The following is a 24,856-nucleotide window of genomic DNA, read 5'->3' as shown; positions in this document are numbered from 1 at the left end:
TAGCCTGATAGATGTAGCACAGAAGCTGTTCGGCAGGGTTCTCCTGAATAGGCTGCAGGAATGGATTGAGGAGGTGGGCGCCCTCAGTCCCTATCAGGCAGGATTTAGGAAAGGGGTATCGACTGTGGACCAGGTCTTCAGATTGAATCTGGTCTATTGGAGGACAGTGAGGTTCGAGGGCGGTAGTTTGTACACGATTTTCGTGGACCTACGAGCCGCCTTCGACCTCGTGCCCAGGGGAAAACTTTGGGTCATCTTGGCAGGGATGGGCGTACCACCAGATATTTTATTGACCTTGCAGAGGCTGCACCACAATAATTATGCCCAGGTGAGGTGTGGGAGGTCGGGGGAGCTGACCGATAGATTCCCCGTTGGCAGAGGGGTAAGACAGGGCTGTGTGCTGGCGCCGACCCTGTTTTGCCTCTTCGTCAACGGGGTAATCGCCCATCTTAACGCCACCAACTACACAGATGCCCCCAAATTAAATGGCAACAGTGTGCCCGCAATAATGTTCGCGGACGACACACTGTTGATATCTAAAACACCCATGGGCATCCAAAGGATACTCGACGCCTTTGTGGCCTTCTGTCAGGATAGAGGGCTGGAAATCAACGCTACAAAAACCAAATATATGGTATTGAATCCAAGCCCCAAACAGCGCCCGAATCCCCAACTGGGAGCAGCGCGGCTGGAAAGAGTAGCCACGTTTGAATATCTCGGCGTGACACTCAATGAAAATATGACCTGGGGGACCCATCAGAGCAGGGCTAACCTTAAATTAGTACAAATTACCGGGAGTATATCCCGGATGATGACTGGTTCGACCTACCGCCCACTGGGGGCCTTAATTCAGATATATAAGACCCAGGCCAGGGTGGCGATCTTGTACGGGGCTGAATTGTGGGGCCACATTCCATGTCGGAACTTGTCTTCCACGGAAAATAGGTTTATAAGACAAATAACCGCACTTCCCCCTAGCACTCCACTCCTTCCTCTGAGGCTTGATCTACGGCTACGGCCACTTGCCGACGAGATAAGTCTAAGACCCATTGCCTTCTGGCGCAGGCTATGGAGCGGCGATGATCTCGCCGACTACAGGGCGGAATTGGTCGAACTATTAAAGCACCCTAAGGCGCTCAGTATTCCCTGGGTCCAAAACATCCAGTCAATTTGCACCGATCTGGGGCTCCCTGAATTGTGGACCGAACCAGCAAATGCAGCACCTAGAATCTCCAAGAGATCCCTGGCGAATCTGTACCATGAACATAAGAGGGCAAGGGCTTTAGCTACCCAGACAGAGGGGTCCCTTTCTTCCATATTCCTGCAAACCAAGGATCTCTACACATTTGAGAAGGCTTTCGACCCCATATATCCCATACTTACCAGAAAGTTATTTCTCCAGTGGAGATACGGTACATTGCCTTTTCGGTCCTTTTCCAGCACCTGGTCACAAGTCCCTTCCACCAAGTACTGTCCTCTTTGTGTTGACAAAGAGGAAAATGATTTGCATGTGATCTTTTTCTGCCCAGCTTACAAGGCAGCCAGAAAGCATTGGCTGCTGCCCTTGATTAAGAATTTGGGTGGCAGGGAATATACACCTATGTACATGATTTTAAAATCCGATGTTTCCGGCCCAACTGTTTTTCCACTTTCCAAATTCTTTACGAATGTTTGGTATACGCGTAATCGTCTTTTAAAAAATGCTGGGTAGATTTTAGAATCGCTTCAATTCTTAATAATTGTTTTTATTGTCTGTTTTGATCTTAAAATCATGTACTGACGTTTTATCAAATTTGACAGAATTTATGTGATTTTATTGTATGTGTATCTTTTATGACCAAATGGTCGAAATAAAGATTGGAAAATGAAATGAAAAAAAGGTCTGGGGGAAGTTGTATTAAGTCACTGTTTTTGGGTTGGGGAGTTGCGGTTGTTATTATTTCCGCGACCTCTACCCTTGTTGTTGTTACCTCTGTAACTGCCTCTTGAATTACCTCTGAGGGATGTTGGTGTGAAAGAGGTAGATTGCTGACTTGTTCCTGTACCTTTTGAGCCCCCTCTATAGGTGGATCTACGAAAGGAACCTCTTTGTGTTGGCTGTTGTCATGCTCCCATTGACTTAGCCGTTTCTGTGTCCTTTTTCATCTTTTCTAAAGTCACATCTGTACCTGAGCTGAAAAGTGTCTTTTGATCAAAAGGTTGGTTCAATAAAGATGTTTGTACTTCTTGTTTGAACCCTGAGACCCTAAGCCATACATGTCTTCTTATTGTGATACTGGTATTGATGGATCTTGCTGCAGTGTCTGCCGCGTCCAAGGCGCACTTAATGGAAGTGTTAGTTATTATCTTTCCTTCCTGTATAAGCTGATCTGCTCTTTTCTGATGTTCCTTAGGAAGATGTGTGATGAGCTTTTCTAACTCATCATAATGCGCCCTATCATAGCGTGCAAGTAGCGCTTGTGTATTGGCTATGCACCAGCTGTTTGCCGCTTGTGATGCTACTCTTTTGCCTGATGCATCAATTAACTTTGACTCCTTATCAGGTGGAGGGGCTTCTCCCGTAGATAATGAGTTCGCTCTTTTGCGAGCGTTTGTAACTACAAGCGAGTCCAGAGGTACCTGTCCCTTGATAAATATTGGGTCCTTTGGAGCTGCCTTATATTTTTTATCAATTCTTGGGTTTAACACCCTAGCCCTCACTGGGTCTTTGAATATGTCTGCTGTGTGACTGAGAAGACTCTTCAGCATAGGTAGAGTGCCTGATGTTCTTTGTGCAGTAGGTAGTGTTTCTAATAGGAAATCCTCTACTTGAGGTTCTGTATGTAGATCTACCTTATGATATTTTGCTGCCCTATTAATTAGCTGTACAAAACCTGTGTTATCATCAGGTGGTGAAGGTTTTGAGGGATATAAATGTGGGTCGTTGTCATCATCTGACCCTGCATCATAATTCTCCCATGGGTCTTCCTCATCTGGGATAGTGTCATCATCCCCATGAGGTTCTCCCTCCCCTGTATCAATGTCTACATCTGTTTGAGGTGTAGATGGTCTTGGTGTAGAAAGTGGAGGAATAGTTGGCATAGTGTGAGGAATAGGAGAAGAGGGTGTGACTCTAGGCCGAGGAGAAGGAGGAGGAGTTGTATTTGTCCCCATTGTTCTCTTCTTAGTATGAAGAGCTTTGTCATCTAGCTGTTCATTCTTCCTCTTTTTCGGTGATTTTGTCACTACTTTGCCAGTTTGTGGATCGATAAACAAAGTCTTTTGTTTTGGATCTGTTTGCTGCTCCTGTGTCGGTACCGAAGTTTTTGGTTCCGAAAGGTGCCTTTGCTTCCGATCGTCAATGTTCGGTGTTTTCGGCACCGAGGATGTGCTCGATTCCGATTTTTTCGGTGTCGAGTGAGTCTTCAACGTCGAAGCATGTTTCGGTTTCGACATGGAATGTTTCGATGCTGAGCTTTCCCTTGCATGAAGCTTCGGTGTCGAAGTCGATGTCGACCGCTTCTCGGATCCGACATGGTGGGAGACCGAGAGTTTCGGTTTCTGTTTCTGTTTCGTTGGCGGGGCGTCGGAAACTTTTTTCAGCGGTTTGACCGGGCTCGAAGGCGGGGTCGTTACCGCACGGGGTCATTTTTTTGATAAGGGGACATCGTCACTCACGGTTTGTTGAACTTCGAATTCCTCGACATCCGACTCGTCCACTTCCGACCCCGACTGTTCTTCATGATCCTCTTCCTCTTTGAGGTGCTGGTCTTCGAACAGCTCCGGGATTGCCTCCGACTGCATTCTCGAAACCTCGTGTCTTCGAGCTCGACGGTTTCTAATTGTAGACTTGGAAGAGAATGCTGCGCAGGCTTCGCAGTCCCTGGATTCGTGTTCAGGTGATAGACAGAGGTTGCACACCTCGTGTAGGTCCTTGTGTGGGAACTTAGCACCACACGTTGGACATTTATTAAATGGAGTCATTTCCATGGACTCCGGGCTTAACCACGTCGAGAAAGGCCTCTCTTTCGTCGACGTAGACCAAAGTTTTTTTTTGATGTTGGAGTCGAAATGCGTCGGAATGGAAATGAAATCGCGTTCGATAACAATACCGTCGAATTGGAAAGGGAATACGCGCCGAAATATCACTTCTTCCCGAAGTCGATCTGGAGCGCTTCGATCCTCATCCGAACCAGATGGCGGAAAAAAACAATCTAAGGATGGAGCCGATGCCCATGCGCACTAGCAACCAAAGGAGGAGTCACCAATCTACAAAAAAACTCTCCAAGAGAAAAACAAGTGCAATCATCCGAGCCCAATACCAGATGGCGATCTATTCATAATGTACCATCTGCAGCCCATATGCCTCGAACTGTACTGCGCAGAACATGCAAACACACTTGATGAATATTCGCATGCAGAGAGCTGGTGTAGAAGGTGATGTGATCTCTTTCTACTAAGACCAGAGGTATGGGGCCGTCCTTCTAAAACCCAAAGAGACCTTCTGTAGATACAATATAATATACTAGCAAGGGAGGGTAAGACTGAGGTGTAATTTAGCCTTCTTCCCTTTAGCATTTTAACATGCTTTCTCCCTTTGTATTTTATGGAATAGTAACTATGCTGATAACCTTGTTGCTTATAATATGTTTGCTTGTATTAGCTAAGATACTGCGCTTGAGAACACGGCATTAGAAATAAATATGTCAAACCTGCACGTGTCTTTATTTGCTCCTCGTTTTGGACTGGTATGTTAGTATAATGAAAGAGTGTTCATGTGTTCTACGTTGCCTGAGGTGTTCTAAGTTCATGTTCTGGGTTGTCTAATCCTTGAGGGTATGGAAGAACCAATGAGACACTGATTGCTAGTCTGGTAGGGTATTTTGGTTACTAAGGTGAGTTTTGGCACACCCTAATTCAATGAGGTTCCAAGTCTCTATGCACAGTTGTGTGTAGGAGCAGAATCCCAGTGACAAGACGAGTTGCGACCCAGCTTCCAACAACCTAGGAGGAGCTACCAGTAAGCAATACCCTTTCTTTCCCAACAAGTGTGGGAGACATGTTCCGCTTCTTCCTTTCCACTACCCTACTCGAGAAGGGAGCTATAACCCCCACCTCTCTGCTCTTCAGAGGCTTTCTAAGCACTCTATTCCTGGTGGAGAAGGACAAAGGCGTTCACCCTGACATACAACTGAGACAATTCAGTGGAAGCCACGGATGCATTGATGCTGGATTGGAGTCACATCGCAGGATAACCTTTTCCACCCTTTTCGATGATCAACAGGTTGACCACACAGAGGAGGTGTCAATGAGTAGAGTTGGTGTTGGTGACACCCATTTGGAGATTGCAAGTTTAGTATCCAGTTCTTCTGGAACTTTCTATGTATTCTCCAAACCCTTTTACCAGGACTCTGCACTTGGTGAAGGATGCTCATGGCAATTTACATAATTTGGTACAAGAGAAGACTCTCCAACTGATAGCATGGAGTCCAGGGATTATCGCAACAAGCAGCATGTACTTTCAGCAGAGACTGGGCAAATTCAACGATTAAGTGTTACAAATCCGCATGGAACAGATGGTCACACTGGTGTTTGTGTAATGAAGGAAGTGATCCAAAATTGGCCACCCGGGTCACTCGCGACCACCTCTTGGCCTTCCCAGAAATGAAGAGTCGGGACAACAGTGGAGAATACAATCTAACACCTTTATTAGTAAAATACACTGCAGTGGAGCCCGGTCTGACCAGCCTTGTGGGACAGCTATCGAGGGACTGGCCCCAGAACATTTGGTAACACAAAATAAGCCTTCCAACACCTCGCAAAACCCTGCCCCTAATGGAAAAAAACTGAACAAAGAAGGCACTGAGGGATGAGCTACCACCTGCAGAATGGGTACACATTATCAGGCTTCCAAGGCCATCTTACTCGATCTCAGGTCTCTCTGGTGTGGGAGCATAACTATGTCCAGGGATAGGTATGCAAATCTGAATAAACTATTCTCTTTGTGGAACTCCCGATTTGGATACTAGCCCCCTTCAACGATATGGGCCAATGCATGTCCTTTCGTTCCTGGAGGGAGGGAGGCTGCAAAGTTTTGGCTGACCTTTACCCTAATGAGTCTTTTCTTACTTATGAGCAGGCGGAAGAGGCCTTTAGTCTTGGACGGGGACAATACCTACATTTCGGGGGCCTTCAGGAGGTGGCGAAGGTCACCTGGCCCCAGTACCCAGACGCACCGCCACTGACCCACACTTTAGACATCCTTCTTTCCTGTGGCAAGGAGCGTAGGTTGATTTCGCTCCTCTAAAAGGCCATGAAAAGGGACTCGACCCCCCGGTGCCACCATACCGGGCAGCCTGCGAGTCGGATCTTGACGCTCCACTGGACCAGGGACAGTGGACGCGCATAGGTACCCTCACCCGCAAGGTCTCCTGCAATGCAAGGTTTAAACTGACGCACTTCAATTCCCTACACCACACTTACCTAACCCCAGGATCATTGAAGCGCATCTCTGAGGATGGGGGAGACAGTTGCCCTAGATGTCACGCTGAGAAAGCGGGCTTCCTGCACTTAGCCTGGGACTGCCCTTTGGTTAGGCAAATATGGGTGGGGGAGCAAATAGTTGCAGCCATGGGCCTTTGGTTAGTGCTCGAGCCCCTGCATTGTCTGCTTGCTCTGGAAGCCCAAAAAAAGAATCTCTCGTACAAATTCCTCCAATTAATGTTGGTGCTAGTTAGGCGCAGGGTGGCCATAACTTGGATGGGACAAAGAGTCCCAGAGGTATCCACTTGGTTCAGAGATGTAAGAGAGTGCTCATTGGCCGCGGAAACTCACATGCAACTCACTCGGAGGGATGAGAAGCCGCAGGATGATCTAATGGCCTGGCGCGTAATGTGTGCATCGGGCTGGCGGAAGAGGAGCTCTCCTCATGCAACACGGCTGAAAGTGGGGGTGGTGGATTGAAAGCGCCTGTTGGGTCTGTGTCTGACGGAGAGCAGGGGCGTGAATCCCAGTGATATTCACCGCCTGTATCAGCGCCATGCCTGGCTCCTTCTCACTGTGCTATTGTGTGCTTTTGTATCCCTTACCCATGAGTCCGTTCCATCCCTGATGCTGCCTGTAGTCCTAAGTGCCGCTACTGAGTTAGTCGATCTGCGTACATGCACTGAAAGGATGCCAGTTATGTGTTATTGTTTTAATGTATAAACTGGAACAATAAAGTTAAAAAAAAAACATATCCCATGTCCTGACGATGTGTCCACATGTTTCTCAAAATGTGTCAGTTTGTCATAAATGTGTCAGTTTATATATAATCTATATTTTGATGAAATGCAAGACAAGCTTTTTTTGTCAAAGGTATGTTTATTGACATTTTAAAACACAAAAACATGCGACAATCTCGCACATCGTCCCACGCAGGGGGTAGCATTGAAATCACAGCCTGAATGCATCATGTTAAGCCGGACAAAGCGTCCTTTAGCCTGACCCTTATCATATAGAGTCGTTCTCTGGAAGGTGCAGTTTCTGACATATATGAGTAATACCAAACGGCTTGTAATTTAAGTGGGAGATCAGTGAAAATTCAGGGCGGATGCCCTCACAGCGTCTCGGCTGATAACCTACGTTCCCCAGGCAAGAACTAACAGCCGCCACCTTACGCTGAGTCAAACGGAGAGCTTCCGCGTGCAAGTTCCCTGGCAGGCATTGTCATAGAGGAAACAATATGAAGGAAATCACACTAATAACAACAAAATACAAAAAAAAAACCTCCCTCCCCAGTGGTGGTAGCAACTTACAGACGGCAAAGGTCAAGACGCGTAGTGGCAGGAGATCACAGTTGAAATAGGTGGAGGGCTCTAACGCTAGCAGGACACACTGCGGACGGAAGACCCTTGGAGAGAAAAGTGACCAGTGGGCTCCAGCGGAATTCAAAGTTCTTAAAATCATCCTGGAAGATGTCAGCCATCCTCTCCAAACTCAATAGCTTCCATAGGCGCGAATGCCAAAGGGAGGTGGCTAGTGCCTCCTTCCTTTTCCATGCCGCAGTGAGGGTGAGCTTGGCCGCCCCTGAGCCACATAATCTTCTTGTCTGCCTTCGTCTGATGCTCAAGACTGGGATCACGGAGAATTAGTAAGGTAGTGGCCATCGAAGCAGGAATGGCGTATCCCAACATTTCCTTAATTTGGGCAAGAATTTCCTCCCAGAACGGAAGGATAATAGGGCAGTCTCACCAAATATGCTGAAAGTCCCCTAGTAGCCCACATCCCCTCCAACATCTATTGGAAGTGCCAGGGAATATTTGTCTCAGCTTGGCTGGGTGTAAGTACCAATCCATCATGCGCCTCCCTAAGTTCCACGGAGTGGTTAAACTTGGCTATATCTGACCATAAGTGTGTCCACTCCACATCAGAAATGTACTGTTGAAGGACCCCCTCCCACATGGACATGTATCGAGGTCTAGGGGAAATTGCAGTGGAAAATAGGAACCCATATATAAAAGTGATGGCACCCTTCAAGGAGGAAGTCTTGGTCAGAAAGGCTTCAAACTTCGTGAGGGGCTGTGTAGCTGCATCTCTCACTTGAGGGGACAGCGCCCAGTGAAGTAATTGTGCGTGGTGGTATCGTTCATTCTCCTTAACCCAGTAGTCCCTCTTAGAGCTGTCAAAGGTGAGCGGGTCTAAGTTATTGAATAGGTGTGTTAGTGCCAGACAGCCTCCCTCCTTCCAAGCCTCAAAGGGGCCCTCGGTCAACGCTGGGGGGAAGGCAGAATTAAAGTGTATGGGCGTAAAGGGGGAGGGGAATGTAGTCCACCTATCATCTTTGGAGACTGAGTCCCAAACCTTCAAAGTGGTGCTAGTGGGGGTACTGATATAAGCATTTTTTTGGGCCTGTCGGTCTTGGGCTTCCATACCAAATCCCAGATCTTCCTCCCTGCAACGGTTCGATCCATGTGTAACCTGTGTTTTTCTGACTCTTGTTGTGACCATTCTACTAGTACTCGGAGTTGTGCCGCTTTATAATACAAATGAATGTCAGGTAGCCCCACGCCTCCCTCCTTCTTCGGTCTGCGCAGGATGGCGAAGGAGAAGCGTGCTCGACCCCCTTGCCAAATAAAGCGTAACATCATAGATTTCATTCGCCGGAAAAATTCCTCGTCGAGTTCAATGGGAAGGGCCTGGAACAAGTACAACAGTTAGGGGAGAAGGGACATTTTAACTGCATGAATTCTCCCCAGCCAAGATATAAACATTGCCCTCCATCGGGCCAGGTCGGCCTGAATCTTGGCTAAGAGCAGGGGGAAGTTGGCAGAGTAGAGTTTTCCCTAGCAGGGGGGTCAAGTTGATCCCCAGATACTGAATAGAGGAACTGGCCCACGGAAGGGGTGTTAGCACCTTGAGATGGAGGACTTCAGATTGGGGGAGTGTGAGGTTAAGGACGTAGGATTTATCATAGTTGTTTTTGAACCCCGCTACCGCTTCAAAGCGCTCCAGGTCTGCTTGCACGTGGGGAAGAGAGTGGCCGGATCAGAGGGGAAGAGAGTGGCCGGATCAGAGAGGGAGAGAAGGACATCGTCCGCGAAGAGAGTGATCTTATGTGTCTCCCCAGTGAAGGGTAGGCCGTGGATGTCGGAGTTGGCTCTCACCGCCAGTGCTAAAGGTTCTATGCTTAGGGCAAAAAGCAGAGGCGATAGGGCACACCCCTGCCTAGTGCCCCGTGAGTGTTCAAAGAAGGAAGACAGGTACCCATTTACCGCCACTCTGGACCTCGGGGAGAGGTAGTTCGCCCGAATCATTGTCAAAAATTTAGAGGAGAAGCCAAAGGCGGTCAACGTCTGGAATAACCCCAGCCCACCCTATCAAATGCCTTCTCGGCATCAAGCCCCACCAGAACTGCCGGGATTTTGAACTTATTGGCCTTTTCAATCAGGTGTATCACCCGCCTCGTGTTGTTGTGGGTCTGTCGCCCTTTAATGAACCCTGATTGGTCCGGATGTATGAGTGCCAGGTCGTTGAGCCGTTGAGCAATGATGGAGGAGTAAAGTTTCGCATCCAGATTCAGGAGGGCAATCGGCCTTTAGGAGGCACACTTACTGGAGTCTTTCCTGGGTTTGGGTATGATAGATATCAGGGCTTCAGCCATCGTGCCCGAGGTCTCGCCCTCGTCCGCCATGCTGTTGAACAACCGGACTAAGTACGAGCTGAGTTCAGAGGCAAACGTCTAATAGAAAATGGCCGTGTACCCATCCGCCCCCGGGGCCTTATTGGGTTTCAAGGCCTTAATGGCAGCCAGCACCTCTTCTCTGATGAAGGGAGCAGAGGCCGTTTCATTCCACTCCGCTGATACCTGGGGCAGCGATAATGTCTGCAGATACTCTTTTTGCCCGGCGGCATCAAGAGGGTCTCCCGAATAAAGATTCTTGTAGAGCTAAGCCCTGAGTGTCCTGAATCCCCACAATGTATTCCCACTCCCCCTTGTCCCGGAGCTGCCTGGCGAGATGCTTCCCTACCTTGTTACCCTGGGAGTAGGAAAGACGTCTTAATTTTAGCAGAGTATATTCTGCCCTGTTGTTGTAATGTGCCCGGACTTTACCTCTAACTGCCGTTAGCTGCCGCAATGCTTGCCTCGAGGGGTTCGCCTTGTGTGCGTTCTCTAGAGTGAAGAGCTCCTCCTATAATTGCTCCATTTCCCAACCACGCTGTCTATTGAGGGCAGCATTCAGGGCCAGGCAATGCCCACGAACACACGCTTTAAAGGCGTCCCATGTGGTGAAAACTGAAGTGTCCCCCGGGTCATTAAGTGCCAAGAACTCATTTTTAACTCCCCTCAAAGTGTTACAGGAGGTTTTGTCCCGAACCAGGGACGCCGGGAAATACCATCTAGGGCTGGTCTTACCCTTCACGCCCCAATGAAGGCACACTGCGAGCAAGCTATGGTCGGAAACGAACAGTAGGAAAATCTTGGCCTCGCGGAGGTCGCCTCGGAGGGACTGACTCAGGAAGAAGTGGTCAAGTCGGGAATAAGAGCGATGAACGTGGGAGAAAAAAGTGTAGTCTCTAGATTGGGGATACAGGGAACGCCATGCATCAAAAAGGCCCATGCCTAAAATCTTCTGTTGCGTATCAGAGAAAAACGAGCCCATGTGAATGAGTGCTATCTAGGTCCTTCTGCCACACCAAATTGAAGTCCCCCATGATAATCAATGGCCCCTCAGCAAAATCTATGACTTTCCCCAAGAGGATTTGGAGGAATCCATTTTGGCCAGTGTTAGGTGCATACATTACGATAAAGGTGCATAGTCTGCTCCGCAGGAGGCCCTTCACCATGACCCAGCGCCCCTCCTTATCACTCTGTACTCCCATAGGCTGAAAGTGCAAGGCCGACCGGAACATAAGGGCCACTCCCCTCTGCTTCGTGGAGGCGGAGGATCTATAAATAAGTGGGAAAGTGGGAACTGTTTGTGCTTAAGGCGTGAGTCTTCTGATTTAGTCAGATGGGTCCCTTGAACTGGTGGTCAATGATATATTTCCAAATCTTTTGGCGCTTCTGGGGAGAATTCAGCCCCTTAACATTCCACGTCCCTAGAGTAAGCGGCATCATTGATAGGACCAACGACAATGCTCCTCAGGGGCAATCCACCCCAACCATCTACACTGAGCTATCGAGTGACTGACTCCCCCATCCTTTATCCCACCCGACTACCAATTGTGTCATGGAGCCGCCCAAACAAGCCAGATCCATCCCCCTCTGTGTGGTCTACCCCCCCGTCCAGACCCCACCCTCCACTGGCTCACCATGTGTGTGAGGACCCCTAAACCAGCCCCTTGCCAAAGTGATCAATCCACTGCTACCACCACTAACCCCCTATCCCACCACCCCACCCCCACCAAAAACCCAAGACGAAAAACACAATACAAAAAACAGAGTAAGACAGGCCCCAAAGGCAGGGGGATATGGCACCAGTCAATATTCCTCCAGTTCGTGATACAGGACTCCCTCACGAGCAAGGACATAAAGCACAAGTGTTACCTCGTAGGGGCAGCCCACCTCCGGCGCCTGCAATCAACCCTCTCCGAGCCTCGTGAGGCTCGGAGAGGGTCTCACCGTCGTCCGTTGCTGCTTCAGTCACCTGGGCCACAGAAGCAACCGCAGCACCCCGCTCCTGCATGCTTGCTGACAAGTTGGGCCTCCTTGCAGGCACAGGCACAGGCCGGCCCACTCTTTGCCAATCCGCAGAGCGTCGCCGTCGTCTGTTAGATGAGCTGCTACCGTCGGACGAGAAGTCAGACCGCTCCAAACCCAAAAGGTCCATGGCCATTTCCAGGGATCGTACCTGGACCACCTTATTCTGCCACCTGAAGACGAACCGGAATGGATGCCCCCAGGAGTAGGGCACATTTTGCTCTCATAGGTGAGTGGTGACAGGCTTAAATTCCCGCCGTTTTAGCAGTGTAGAAGCAACCAGATCCTGAAATAACAAGGGGCGATGATCCCGGAATTGAAGGGGATTGAAGTTGCGTGCCTTTTGGAGGATTCGCTCCTCCAGCTGAAAGTCATGTACGCACACCAAGATATCAGGGGGAGGGGTTTTGGGACCCAATCCAATCCAACTCGATGCACTCGGTCCATCCGTCTGGCTTGCAGGTCTTCCTCATTCAGGATATGCTTGAAAAGTGCTTCAACATACTCCCGCAAGTCCGACCCCTCTCCTTTCCAAGGCACTGCACGTATCCTAATGTTATTGCGGCGGGACCTTTTCTCCAAGTCTTCGGTATGAGCTTGTAGATTTAGGTTCTGCTCTGTCAGACGAATCACATCTTGCTGAAGTCGATGGATGTCCTCTGCCGTCCACAAGTCGTGCTCCTCCAGTGCTGCGACACTCTCTCCCACTCCATCTACGTCCCTCCACACCTCACGCAGCTCAGATGCTAGTTGGGAGCGCAGCTCCGATATATCTTCTTTAATGGCCGCAAAAAGTTCAATCATGAAGGCCTTGGTTGCGGGTTCCTCGTCCTCACCCCGTCGTTGGGACTTGTCGGTGACAGGCGATGCAGGCTGCGTCGCCCCTTTTGACAACCTGTCTTTCCCAGGTTTGTCTTTCTTCATTCTAGTTGTCGCCATAATGACTTTCGCCTAGTCCCGAAGCCAGATCTTGAGATAGATAGGGGGGGTCACTACGCCCGTCCAGTGCCGCCTGCTCTCCACACAGCAACGAAGGTCTCTGAACCCTAAAACCGGTGAGGCCCCAAGCCCAGTTTCCAGGCCACACCTAGCAGATCATTTGCTCTCCAACTTCTGTACTCCACGCAGCCCTTCCTCTTGCACACGAGTTCCAGGTTGTAAGCACACGTAAGGAGCTATGAGCAACACCAGACCAGCGTCGCCTTGAGGTCCCGACTTCACAAGGGTCAACAGCAACCGCTACCAACCAGGATCAGGGGCCTTTCGGCCTCCCCAGCAGCTTCGCTGTGTCTCACCACTGCTGCCCTACACAGGTTACGTCCAGAAAAGGCTCGACCAGGATAGTCCCACTTCGCGGGGCAAGATGGCGGGGTATCCACATACCCAGGGTGCTTCTGACACAAGAGTCTAGTTAGCTGCGGGGGGTGCGCCTCTGTCTCCCCCAGGTCTCCCGAACTGTGTGCGGCCACTAGGGCTCCAGCCGGGCAGGGGGGGACAGCCACAGACATAGGTCACTCGCCTCACTCCACCCTCCAAAAGGTGGGCATGCACCGTCCGCCGATAATGCGGACCGCGAGTCACAGCCCCCACTCTACTCCTCACCTCCTCTTGTGCACCGATCTGTGCCCGGTGTAGCTCTCCTCCAGGTGGGCGCCAATCTCGCTAGGGCGCCAGCTACGCTGCCGCGGAGCCTGCCTCAGGGCCGCGGCTCCCGCTCTTCTAGCCGCACTGCACTCCCCCTGTTGGAAAGGGTCGGGCCACGCTCACAGAGCCCCGTCTCTGTTCCCGCTGCTTGCCTCCTCGCCGACGTTCACCAGGCCGCTCCTCCAGGTTCCGTGGCCACGAGGCGCGTGTGCCGGCAGGCGGCTCCCCAACACCGATGACTACGGGGGAACCAGGCTCCGCTGTCCCCGGTAAGCGGCACCGCTCCTCACCTCCTCTCCGCTCAGGCCTCAGTGCGCTCCAGAGTCTCTAAGTACACCCTCGGCGGAGTCACAAGGCCTCACCAGCAAGTCGGGGGAGTCCTCACGCTAGGCCACCCAGGGCCCTAGAGCGCTCCCGCTCCAACCGTCGGGTATCGCACCACACCGCGGCCGCAGTCCCGCTCCCTCCTGCAGCTGGGCCCAGATCACCGCCTAGGCCTCGCGTGGGTGCAGGCCGCACGTCCGACTACCACGCTTCCATGGTCCGTCGTGGCGAAATGGAGTTCTGTATCTCGGCAGGGCAGCAACGGGGCACCGGGCATCCCAAATTCGTGACTAGATGGGCACCGAAGAGGATGCTAGACAAAGCTATGATTCTCGTGGCGGCAGAGGGGCTGTAAAGCACGTCCTACTCCACCGCCATCTTGGCCACACCCCCGACAAGCTTATTTTTTATTAACAGTATACATGTGAGATTTTTGTAGAGTGTTGAATTATTTCAATGTTCCCAGGGTGGATGACTAAGGTTAAATTATACATAGTGAAGTAAAGCGGTGAGCCATGGATCGCACAATTGGTCAATTGAGGAAGCCAGGATCTGAACCCTGGATTGCATATTGTGTATATGTAGGATTACATTACTCTATCTTCAGTTTAACACCAAAGGTCACTGCTTTGTGTTCAATTACTGTAATTCAATTACTGTTAGTAGTATATGCAGTTCAATTTAAAAAACACAGCACATTAAATTGTCTCTATTCACAAAAAAAAAAAACTATTCTATTCGTGCCTCTGGGTTCCAACATTGGAATGAGATAAGGGAACTTTCTGAACGGCAGCTTCTGCTGAAACAAGCTGAGAGTGGGGGCACAGAGTTCTTCTTGCAGTGTAGCATGGCGACTACAGAAAGGAAAATTGCGTCTCAGGCACTAACTTTAGCCTGCACTACTTTACTAAAAGCTGGACACACACACATTTGCAATAGAGATCTGATAAAATAGCTACATGAATGCTAACACAATACAGTATACATCATGAGGTATGGGTCTTTACAATTCTAATGTAGGGGGGACATGATGCTACATACATAAGAGTTAATCAGTTGGGTGAGCATCAGTAATGTTAGGCAGCTACACATATTAGTATTAAAAAATCCTAACATCGATGGACATCACACCATGAACAGCCTGTACCATCATGACAGTGTTTAACCTTTTGCTCCTGTACTCTGGGCTTGGGTGTTAACTTTTCCATGCAATAATAGCAACAAGCGGGAAGGCAATTGATGCACAAGCAACAGGTGAATACAATACCTGCAATTGCTACTATGAATAAGAGGATTTTCCAGCCCCATGTTGCTATCAGACGCCAAATCACTCAGACAGGGACCACGGGCAATTCTCCTGGTGGATGTCAGATGCTAGTCTGTGTAACTTTTGTATTCCCGCAGACATTCAAAGCGTGGTCTGGTATGTACACACAGCAACTACTACCAATGACATGACAGACCCCACCTGATCAGCAAGGATGGCGTCTACTGCCATCCTGTTTTGAAGAGCAATGAGTCTCGTAGCCTGAAACTCAGCCCAGATGTTGGTCAGTGTTCCTACTGTGGTGTTGATAAATCCTTCTACAACCCTTGTGAGTCGGCATATACTACGGCTGTTATGCATGGGCCCCAAAATGGCAAAATACCCTTCATGGCATCTGTAAATTGCTGTAGGGTAGTGTCAGTCTGATCAATATGATTTGTGTCAAGGACCCTTCTTACTGGAGACAGAGATACACTCCAGCGTCGTAATCTGTGGTCTCTATGATAGTTGGACGGTGCAATATACACCGGAGGCAATATAAATATTAGAGTGAGCGTTTAAAGAAAGTGGCGTAGATCCTCGGCGTTATTGAGGCCATTAGGCCATTTACTGTCGTATTCGAGGATCAAAGTCGACTCTAGTCGCCTCAATTTGAGCTCCCGATTGCCTCCTCTTCGAGGCTTGGGGACAGAAGCCACTACATAGTAGGAGAGACAATTGAGGTCTTTATTGTGGGTGCTTTCAAAGTGGCGAGCCACTGGATATGCCTGGTCACTATGTAAGATAGCGCTGATATGCTGCAAAATCCTGACGTGCACTTGCTGTTTTGTACTGCCTATATAATTGAGGCCGCAAGTGCACGTCAGGACATATACAGCATACTCGGTTTTACAGGTATGGCTACCTTTGATTGGGATATCAACAGTAGAAAAAGGAGTTCTATAGTGAGTTTTGTTCACTCCAAACTTGCATGCTCTGCAAGTTGTGCATTTGCGAAAAACTGCTGATATTAACCAATTGGGTTTCTGTTGTAATTCAGGGCTGCTCTGACCTAGAATTGCGCCCATGTTTTGTGCCCGCCTGAAAGTGACCAAGGGTTTGTCAGGTAACATGCATCCCAGAACAGCATCTGTCTGAACAGTAGGCCAATGTTTGTTGATTATCTGCCTAATTTTGTTTTCCTGACTACTGTAATCCGTGATAAATCTATGGCAGTCTACATCATTTGTTTCTGTCACGTCAGTGGCCGCATTGTTCTTGTTTACAGTGTTAGAGAGTAGACTGACTCTAGAAAAACTTTCAGCTTTAGCCAGTGCTTGGTTGAATACCTGGTCTGAGTATCCACGGGCCTTCATTCGTGCTTTTAACTCAAGAGTACATATTTTAAAATCCTCAGCCGTACTACATATTCTTTTTAACCTTAGGATTTCTCCATAAGGTATGCTGTGGATAGTATGCTTAGGATGAAGGCTTGAGGCATGGAGCGTAGTATTGCCCGCCGTGGCTTTTCTATGTAAAGTAGTTTGGATACGGTTGTTATCATCTATGTATATTTTGACATCTAGGAATTCTGCTTGTTTGGCACTGATGTAAGAAGTAAATTTTAAGTTAAGGGGGTTATCATTAATTTCAGCAATGAATAGCTGTGCTTCATACTCATCCCCTTGCCATACAATGAAAATGTCATCAATATATCTGAGATATTTTACAATCTTCTCCCGTACCCAGGTTTGGTGTGTGACATTAAGGACCCGCTCCTCCCACCAGCCAACGTGTAAACACGCATAGCTGGGGGAGAAGCAGGCCCCCATAGCCACACCCCTTAGTTGTTTCCAGATTTCCTTACCAAATGAAAAATAATTGTTACTTAGGCACTAATCAATCAAACTTAATATCACCTTGTTATGTTCGTACAGTTCAGCAGGTCGTTGGCCAAGATAATATGTTATTGCATTTAAGCCATCAAGATGTGAAATGCTGGTGTATAATTGTTCAACATCAAGAGTGATGAGTAACATGTCGTTCTGCCATTCCAAATCCTCTATTTTGGCCAAAAAGTCAGTAGTGTCTCGGACAAAGCTGGGAAGTTTACTGACCCAACTCTGTAGAAAGAAATCAATATATTGGCCCACATTTTCTCCGCAACTATTAATGGCGGAGATAATGGGCCTGCCGGGAATCGGTAATGTCCCTTTATAAACCTTTGGAATTAAATAGAGACATGGCAGGACAGGATGCTCATTGTACATAAATTTATATTCGTCTGCTGAGATGAGGCCTTCTCTGCGGTATTTTAGAAGTAGTTTGTGCAAAACATCATTAGCTTTTGAGTACTCTTTATTGGCTGACTTGATGTAACAGGCAGGGTCTTGTAATTGCCTTTGTGCCTCTGCAGAGTAATCAGATTTGGGCCAAATGACGATGTTACCCCCTTTATCTGCAGTTTTTATTATGATATTGGGGTTGTCTTTTAATTTCTTCATGAGTTCAAAATATTTGGCCTTTTGCACATTATACTTCTTTTTCTTGTAGTTGTTAGTCTTTCTGTACAAATCTTTAATGTCTGCAATTATACAATCCTGAAAAACGTCCACCACATCTTTTGCCATGATAGGTACAAAATCTGATTTTCCTTTAAATGGCGTGATACCAGCACCTTTTTGAATCATATTAATTTTTTCTAGTCTTATTTGTGTGCTAGTCTCGCCATCATTAGTCATTGGCTGAGAGCTGGTTGGATTATCTAAGTCATGCATGTCAAGAAAAAGTGGTACATCAGAGGCTGATAGTTTAGCTATATTTTCAATATTGCTAGTACCGGTATTAGCTTCAATGCCTGTTGCGGATTTCAATTTTTGTAACGCAAATAATTTCTTCAATTTTAATTTTCGGATGTAACGATACACATCCACTCTAGTGGGGGCATATCTGAAATTCTGTTCGGGGCAGAAATTAAGACCAAGCAACAGAAGCTGTTCCGCTTTTGTTAAAGTTATGTCTGAGAGATTTACAATGGATCTCCCTAATTCTGTTTCTTCTTCTTCCATGTTTGGTTTGTTTTCTTATTGTTCCATCCCCCTTTGTTTGCGTTTCCTTCTCCTTTCCTGTCTTTTTTTGTTTCTACGGGTGTTGTTGTGTTCTTTTGGCGTGGTCTCAAAGTGCGCAACCTTTCTTCCACTAAAAAACCAAGCTCTTCATCTATTACAAAAATAGGCATTGGGAGACCAGTTGTGGCTAAATCATCGTTGGAGCTTACTGATTCGCTAGATGGAGAAGCGATGTCGGAGTTAGAACTCCCCATGACATGGTCTTGTGCCTCCATAGATGTAGTTGTTAATGCTGATTTTGTCACCATGGTCCCTTTTCCTCTGAATTGCTGTCGTTTTGTGACATTATACTTGCCCGCGAACGTGAATATTTGACCATTAGCATAGTCTGCTGCATCACGTGCAAATTTGCTGACTTTCCTTGTTTTGATTTTATCTGCATGTTTTTTCAGTCTCTCATTCATGGCATCTTTTAATTTTTTGATGGTTTCAGTTTCTTCCATTGTATTTATTTGTTCTTCAAGCTTTTTAATTGTGATCAAAATAGCATCTCTGTGGATGGCATCATATTTGATTAAAATATGGACTAAATTCATTGAGGCTGCTAAATTGCTTTGGCCCCATTCCTTTAACATCAAAGGATTTGGATTTTCGAAGCTTGGAGCCAACATAATTCTTAAGCCCCTTGGTACACGTTTAGCATCTGCATATTTAGACAAAGAATAATGTTCCCACCACTTGGTGATTTCAAGCCGTTTTTGTTTTTCTAATGCTTTGTATAGCGTTTTGATGTCTGTTTCAGCTTGTGTCTCGATATTGCTGAGTATCGTGTTACCGTTGCTGCTTGGCGTGGTGACCTGATTAAATAATTGTTCTGCTTCTTCCTCCCTCACACGGAACTCCTCCGCAGACATTGTCCTCTTGTTCAACCCAACAATTGCTTGCTAATGTACACCTTTGCTTGTGAGATTGGCGTACTATGTGCTCCCTTCCCCAGCCGGGGACGTAACCTCCTCACCTCCACTTTGCCGCTTTGCCGTCTGGTTTCACTCACCGCGTTGCAGTGGACAGAACGCTTTAGCCGTTTCTTCCGACTCGACCGCTGAGAATCGTCCTACACGTCGGTATTACTGTGCTTCTGGCCGCATATATATATCAAACTATCAGAGGAGAGTCCGTGCTATGGAGCCAGAAATAGAAAAAAAGGGTACAAAATGAAAAATGGACAATAAAAGAAAGAAAACACACCGTTCTGGGTCTGTAGAGTTTTATTGTTCATTAACGATAGTCCTACCGAGCACTTCGCGGTGGGGCTGCGGGGACACAGCTGTTTCGTTTAGGATAGGGCAGCTTCCCTCTTTCCTGACTTTCCCTTGGGTGCACTGTCCCTTCGCCGGTGAAGCAGATTATACCTAGGCACTGTCTCATAACGAAAAGGATCTTAAATTCAGGGGAGACAGGGGACTTAGACTCAAGCTCCTGTGGACCAGATGGAGGAGAAACCTGGGCAGCCCTTATTTCTGGTGGGGTGGCCTCATTCAAAACAACGTTGTTCTCTTCTGTCTGTGTACAGGTCAATTTGGCATCAGAAAAAGGAACAAAGCGAGGCACCTGCTCCAACTGATGGTCCCCTACTCCTTCACAGACCCAGCTGTCATAGGGCAGGGGCAATGGGACTTGCCGGCAGTGCGATGAGTGAATCCAGTGCTTCCGGCCATCCACCTTCACTGCCGTCCTCGTGGCAAGCAGGACCAGCAGGGGCCCCTTTCACTTCGGCTCCAACCACCCTCGCCTCTGACAGTTTCACACTAGGATGAAGTCACCAGGTGGGATGCAGTGCCTGGGCCCCTCAGGTGCTGGCGGGAGTGCCTCATGTTACTCTTGATGGACAGAAAGCACATTTTTAGTCAACTCACACAAGTAATCTACAAGCAATGGATATTCAGAGAAGTGGCTTGGGCGGGGGACGCCCCGCACATTTGCGGGGCGCCCACAAACAACTTTGTATGGGGATAATCCTATTCTAGAATGAGCTGTCACTCTTGTGGATAATAGGGCAAGTGGTAGCGCATCTGGCCATTGTAATCCTGTGCTCATCCTGATCTTTGCCAACTTCAACTTGAGAGTACCATTACACTTCTCAACTAAACCGGCCTACTGGGGGTGATTCGCTGAATGAAACTTTTGCTTAATGTGCGGACCATCGCAAACCAGCTGAATCACCTGTGCATCGAAGTGACTCCCATTGTCACTCCAAATCAAACGGGGCAAGCCGAAGTGCGGGAAAAACTCCTTCAAAAGGGCCTTTGCCGTCGCTATGGCTGTGTTCTCCTTAGTGGGGTACGCCTCAATCCATTTACTGAATGCACAAACAACCACCAGCACATATTTCAAGTTGTTAACTCATTCAATCTCGATGTAATTCATCTGGAGAACGACAAAAGGGAAAGAAGGAGGTGCAAAATTCCTGGGAAAATTCCTTTCCCAGGATTATGCGTCAAGCAGACCATACAGATGGACAGCCATTTTAGGGATATTGTCATTTTGCCATACAGGGTCCAGTAACTTACATATCCCTCTCACACTAATGTGGGCTGGGCCATGTGGCATTGTAACTAGATGGAAAACATATGCATCTGGTAAAATCCATCTGTGCTTTTCCGATTAATCAGTCCAGCACCCCTCCTCATTTAAGCATCCCGTTCTCTACTGCCACGTCGCCAGCTCCTCAACTGTTGCCTCACTCTGAATTTCTTTCACATTCTCTAAGATGTCATCAAACATCCCATTGTCAGGCACCCATCTAACTGGCCCTGCCACATACATTCTCTTCATATTGGATTTGGCTGTCTCTTTAGCTGTCATGTCTGCATGGCATTTCCCTTTCCCACATCATCAGTAAACGCTTTATGGGCACTACACTTCACTATTGTCAATCTTTTAGGAGGTGCCAGGGCTGACCGCAACCTATGTATCAAAGGGCCGTATTGTATCTTGGTGCTGTGGGAAGTCAGGAATCCCCTCTCCGCCCAGAGCCACCCAAAGTTATGGGCTACACCGAACACATACTAGCTGTCAGTATAAATATTGACAGCCAATCACTCACTTAACTCAAATGCTCACAAAAGAGCAACCAGCTCTGTGGCTTGTGCTGATTGGTAGGGAACACGCGATGTCTCAACTACAGTACGCAGCATAGTAATAGCATGTCCATGCTGTGCCAAATGTAGCAACAATTTCAATGTAGCGTCCTTGCAATCCTCTTTAGTATCGGAGGCTAACAAAAGGTCGTCCACATATTGCAATAATATGTTACCTGAGGGAAGAGAGAGGGAATCCAACTGACCTTTCAGGGTGAGGTCTATATATATATACTAGGGCTTTCAATATGCGCCTGAGGAGCTCAACAAAATTGGAAGCTTCTGCCAGCCAATGTAAACCTAAAAAGTTGCAGGCTAACCGGGTGGATGGTAATGCTAAAGAAAGCATTTTTCAGGTCAATCACAGAAAATAATTTTGCTGTAGAAGGAATCATTGTTAAAAGGGCAGTAATGTCAGGCACCACTATTTTGTTAACCACCCGTAAATCAATCACAAAGCGATACACAACGTGTTGAGCATTAGGGGCAACCAATAGTGTATTTTTAAGGGTAGGGAGAATAGGGCTATTACATACATTTGCTACTGTCTCCTCAACCACCCCTGATTTGATCAGTCCTGTATAATCTGCAACTAAGCCTGTTCCCCTGGTAGCTTGTCTCCTTTCTGGTGAAGAATTGGCTTGGTAGTTTAGTCTGCCCTGTTCCCATGATGCACTGGGCCAGGGACAGACTGATTTGCATATAGCCAGGTTCTGAGCTGGGATGGTGCAGTGAGATAAATAACGGTGATGGATCAAGCCCTGATCTTTGGACTGGGTAAGAGTGGTCTGCTTAATTCAGACACTCTGTTCATCACCACCCCCTTTTCTGAATCGTTTTTGGCCACTATAGGTGTGGCAGGGTATACTCAGACATGAGTCCCTTTCTCACTGCAACATCAGGATTCAAGCAAGCCGGGCCGAAGACTGCTGAAATGCCAGAAACCGGTCCCCGGTAGCTTGTCTCCTTTCTGGTGAAGAATTGGCTTGGTAGTTTAATCTGCCCTGTTTCCATGATGCTGAGGTAATTTGAATTTTTGGTCAATAGTGTCCCCTAACGTAGACCCCAACGGCTCCATGTACGTGCTTCAAGTACATGTAATTTCCCTCCATGACCAGCTATGAAGACGCAAATACATTTGCTCCAACGTTAACAAGTTCTCCTTCAGATCCACCATAAATGGATCAATAATTCAGTTCCTAAGTATGCCTTGCCACCGTCTTTACATGGTGCACTTTCACGTTTTCCTGGCCCTGTTGAGTTAGGCCCTGATTTCTGCCATCGAGCCCTTTCTGCCTTCTGCCTCCTGTGAGCTGCAGCCTGAATCTGCATCCCTGACCTTTACCTTACTCCCTGCGCGGTGAGCGGTGCCGGCTCGGCCTGCTTGCCTGCCAAAGACAGTGTTTTGCTTTCAAGTTATCTGCTCCGCTCCTCGAAAATACATTCCTGTCTAGTGATTTAGGTAAACATCCCCCCAGCTGCAGAGCAAAGGGCCCGGCCTTTCTGTCTCCGTGCAAGTAATTCATTGCTCCAGTTACCAGGGTAGGCCCATGGCCCCTCGCATTTCACGTAGACACGTAGTCACATATGCACGCACTAGCAGTCAGTATAGAATAGCCTCTGCCCGAGAGACCTTTCCTTCTAGATAACACAGTTCCTCAAACACTAGATATTAGATATGATTTGGGATTAGGTTGTTCTGACATGCCAGACTTCTGTCTCCTCTTTTGGAGCTAAATGTCAAGTCCCCTTCACCCTCCAGTTCCACGTCAATCACACGTCATGTTGCCTGCGCGCGCATCCCGCCATATATTTCTGCTGACACTGCAGGATTCCTCTATGAATCCACCCACTTGTGACACTTTCATGTGACGTCTCTAGCACACACCTCCGTGTACGCCCTCGTGCACGCCTTCTGTTACGCACATGTGTTCTTATCTCATTTCTCTCAGCTGTTACGCCTTCTGTATCCATCACCATTGTATGCATTGACTATATATATTGTGCACTGTTAATAAAGCATTGTCTATCCCTTCCTGAACCTCCGTGGTGATGGAACATGATACCATGGTTCAAACCATTCCTTTACATGGAATAAAACCCTTATAAACTCAGACTCCACGGACTCTGCCTCTCATTTTGATTGAGCTATTTTATTGAACTTATACCGCATAGAAATTAAGCATACGGTAAATCTTTATTTACCACATAATTTGGCGCCCGAACAGGTACCCCTCCCCCACCTTACACGCCGGCGGTGCGTTGCAGGCCTAGCCCCCTGCCACAGCCGTGACGGACAACTACGCGTACCCGCAGGATTTCCTGTATCTTCTTCAGGCCAACGGAGGTGACTGAGACTGCGATCGACACCCAGACGATGCGGTGAGGAGTGCGGAGGATCCCGACCAGAGCCCAGCCGAGAGAGCAAGGTCCGAGGTGTCTAGAGGCCCACCAGTTCCGAAGTACCTACGTCACGTGTTGAGTCGAGTCCAGTCCGGTCCAGTCCAGTGTCGAGTTTCCGAGGCCTTCCGTTCCGTGCTTCCCGGTGAGTACCGTTGCTGGGGATGCAACAAGACGGGTGCATTAATTTGTGTCCGGTCAAGACGGGTTTGGGTACACAGACCCGGTCTGCACTGTTTTAGCAGTGTATCTGTACTGTTTAGCAGTATATCTAGTATCCAGTTATCTAGTTATTCTAGTTATTGTTGTTCATTTTTGAAAATGTTTAAATGTGTTTTTATGTCGTGGTATGAGTGATTGTTTGATCTTCATTACTGTGTTTATTGTATCAGTTGTGTTCAAGTCCGAGTAAGTATCAAGTATCAAGGTTCAGAATGCCTCTATTCTCTAAACTGAGACAGATAGGAACTAGGAAAGGGATACTTGAGGAAGCTGTTCCCATCCCACCCAGGGACACTCCCGGATACTTTATGTACCACAAGCACGGCTTAGATGCCGTATTATATCTCGACTTGTGGGTGGATTACACTAAAGACTTAGCAGAGAATCAGAAATGGCCCGTTACAGGAACATGGGATGCCGAGTGCATCATGAGAGTAGAGGAAGCGTTGTGGAAGAAGAAAGCCAGACAGTCACAGAAAGATGCCATTGAATTATGGCGTAAAGAATCACATAGACGGACAGAGAAAGCACTCAGAAAAGCAGAGAAAAATAGAGAGGATTCTGAAAAGGCCAAAGAAAAAGAACTACTAGAAGAAGGACAGAGAGTCAGAACAACACGACAGACAGAGTAATGCCATTTTGACAGGATTGT

At 47.9% G+C, this 24,856-nt stretch overlaps 1 protein-coding gene and 1 pseudogene across 1 annotated transcript in view; both read right to left on the bottom strand.

The window, feature by feature from the left end:
• Positions 1–12,296, bottom strand: part of LOC147726191 (uncharacterized) — a 67,790-nt pseudogene extending 55,494 nt beyond the window's left edge.
• LOC147726190 (uncharacterized) overlaps positions 1–24,856 on the bottom strand; it is a 606,971-nt gene that overhangs the window by 509,142 nt on the left and 72,973 nt on the right. The gene's annotated exons all lie outside the window — the stretch shown is intronic.

Source organism: Lissotriton vulgaris, chromosome 3_1 (genome assembly GCF_964263255.1).
Source record: "Lissotriton vulgaris chromosome 3_1, aLisVul1.2, whole genome shotgun sequence".
NCBI classification, from domain to species: domain Eukaryota; kingdom Metazoa; phylum Chordata; class Amphibia; order Caudata; family Salamandridae; genus Lissotriton; species Lissotriton vulgaris.
This window is presented reverse-complemented; position numbering and strand designations above follow the sequence as displayed.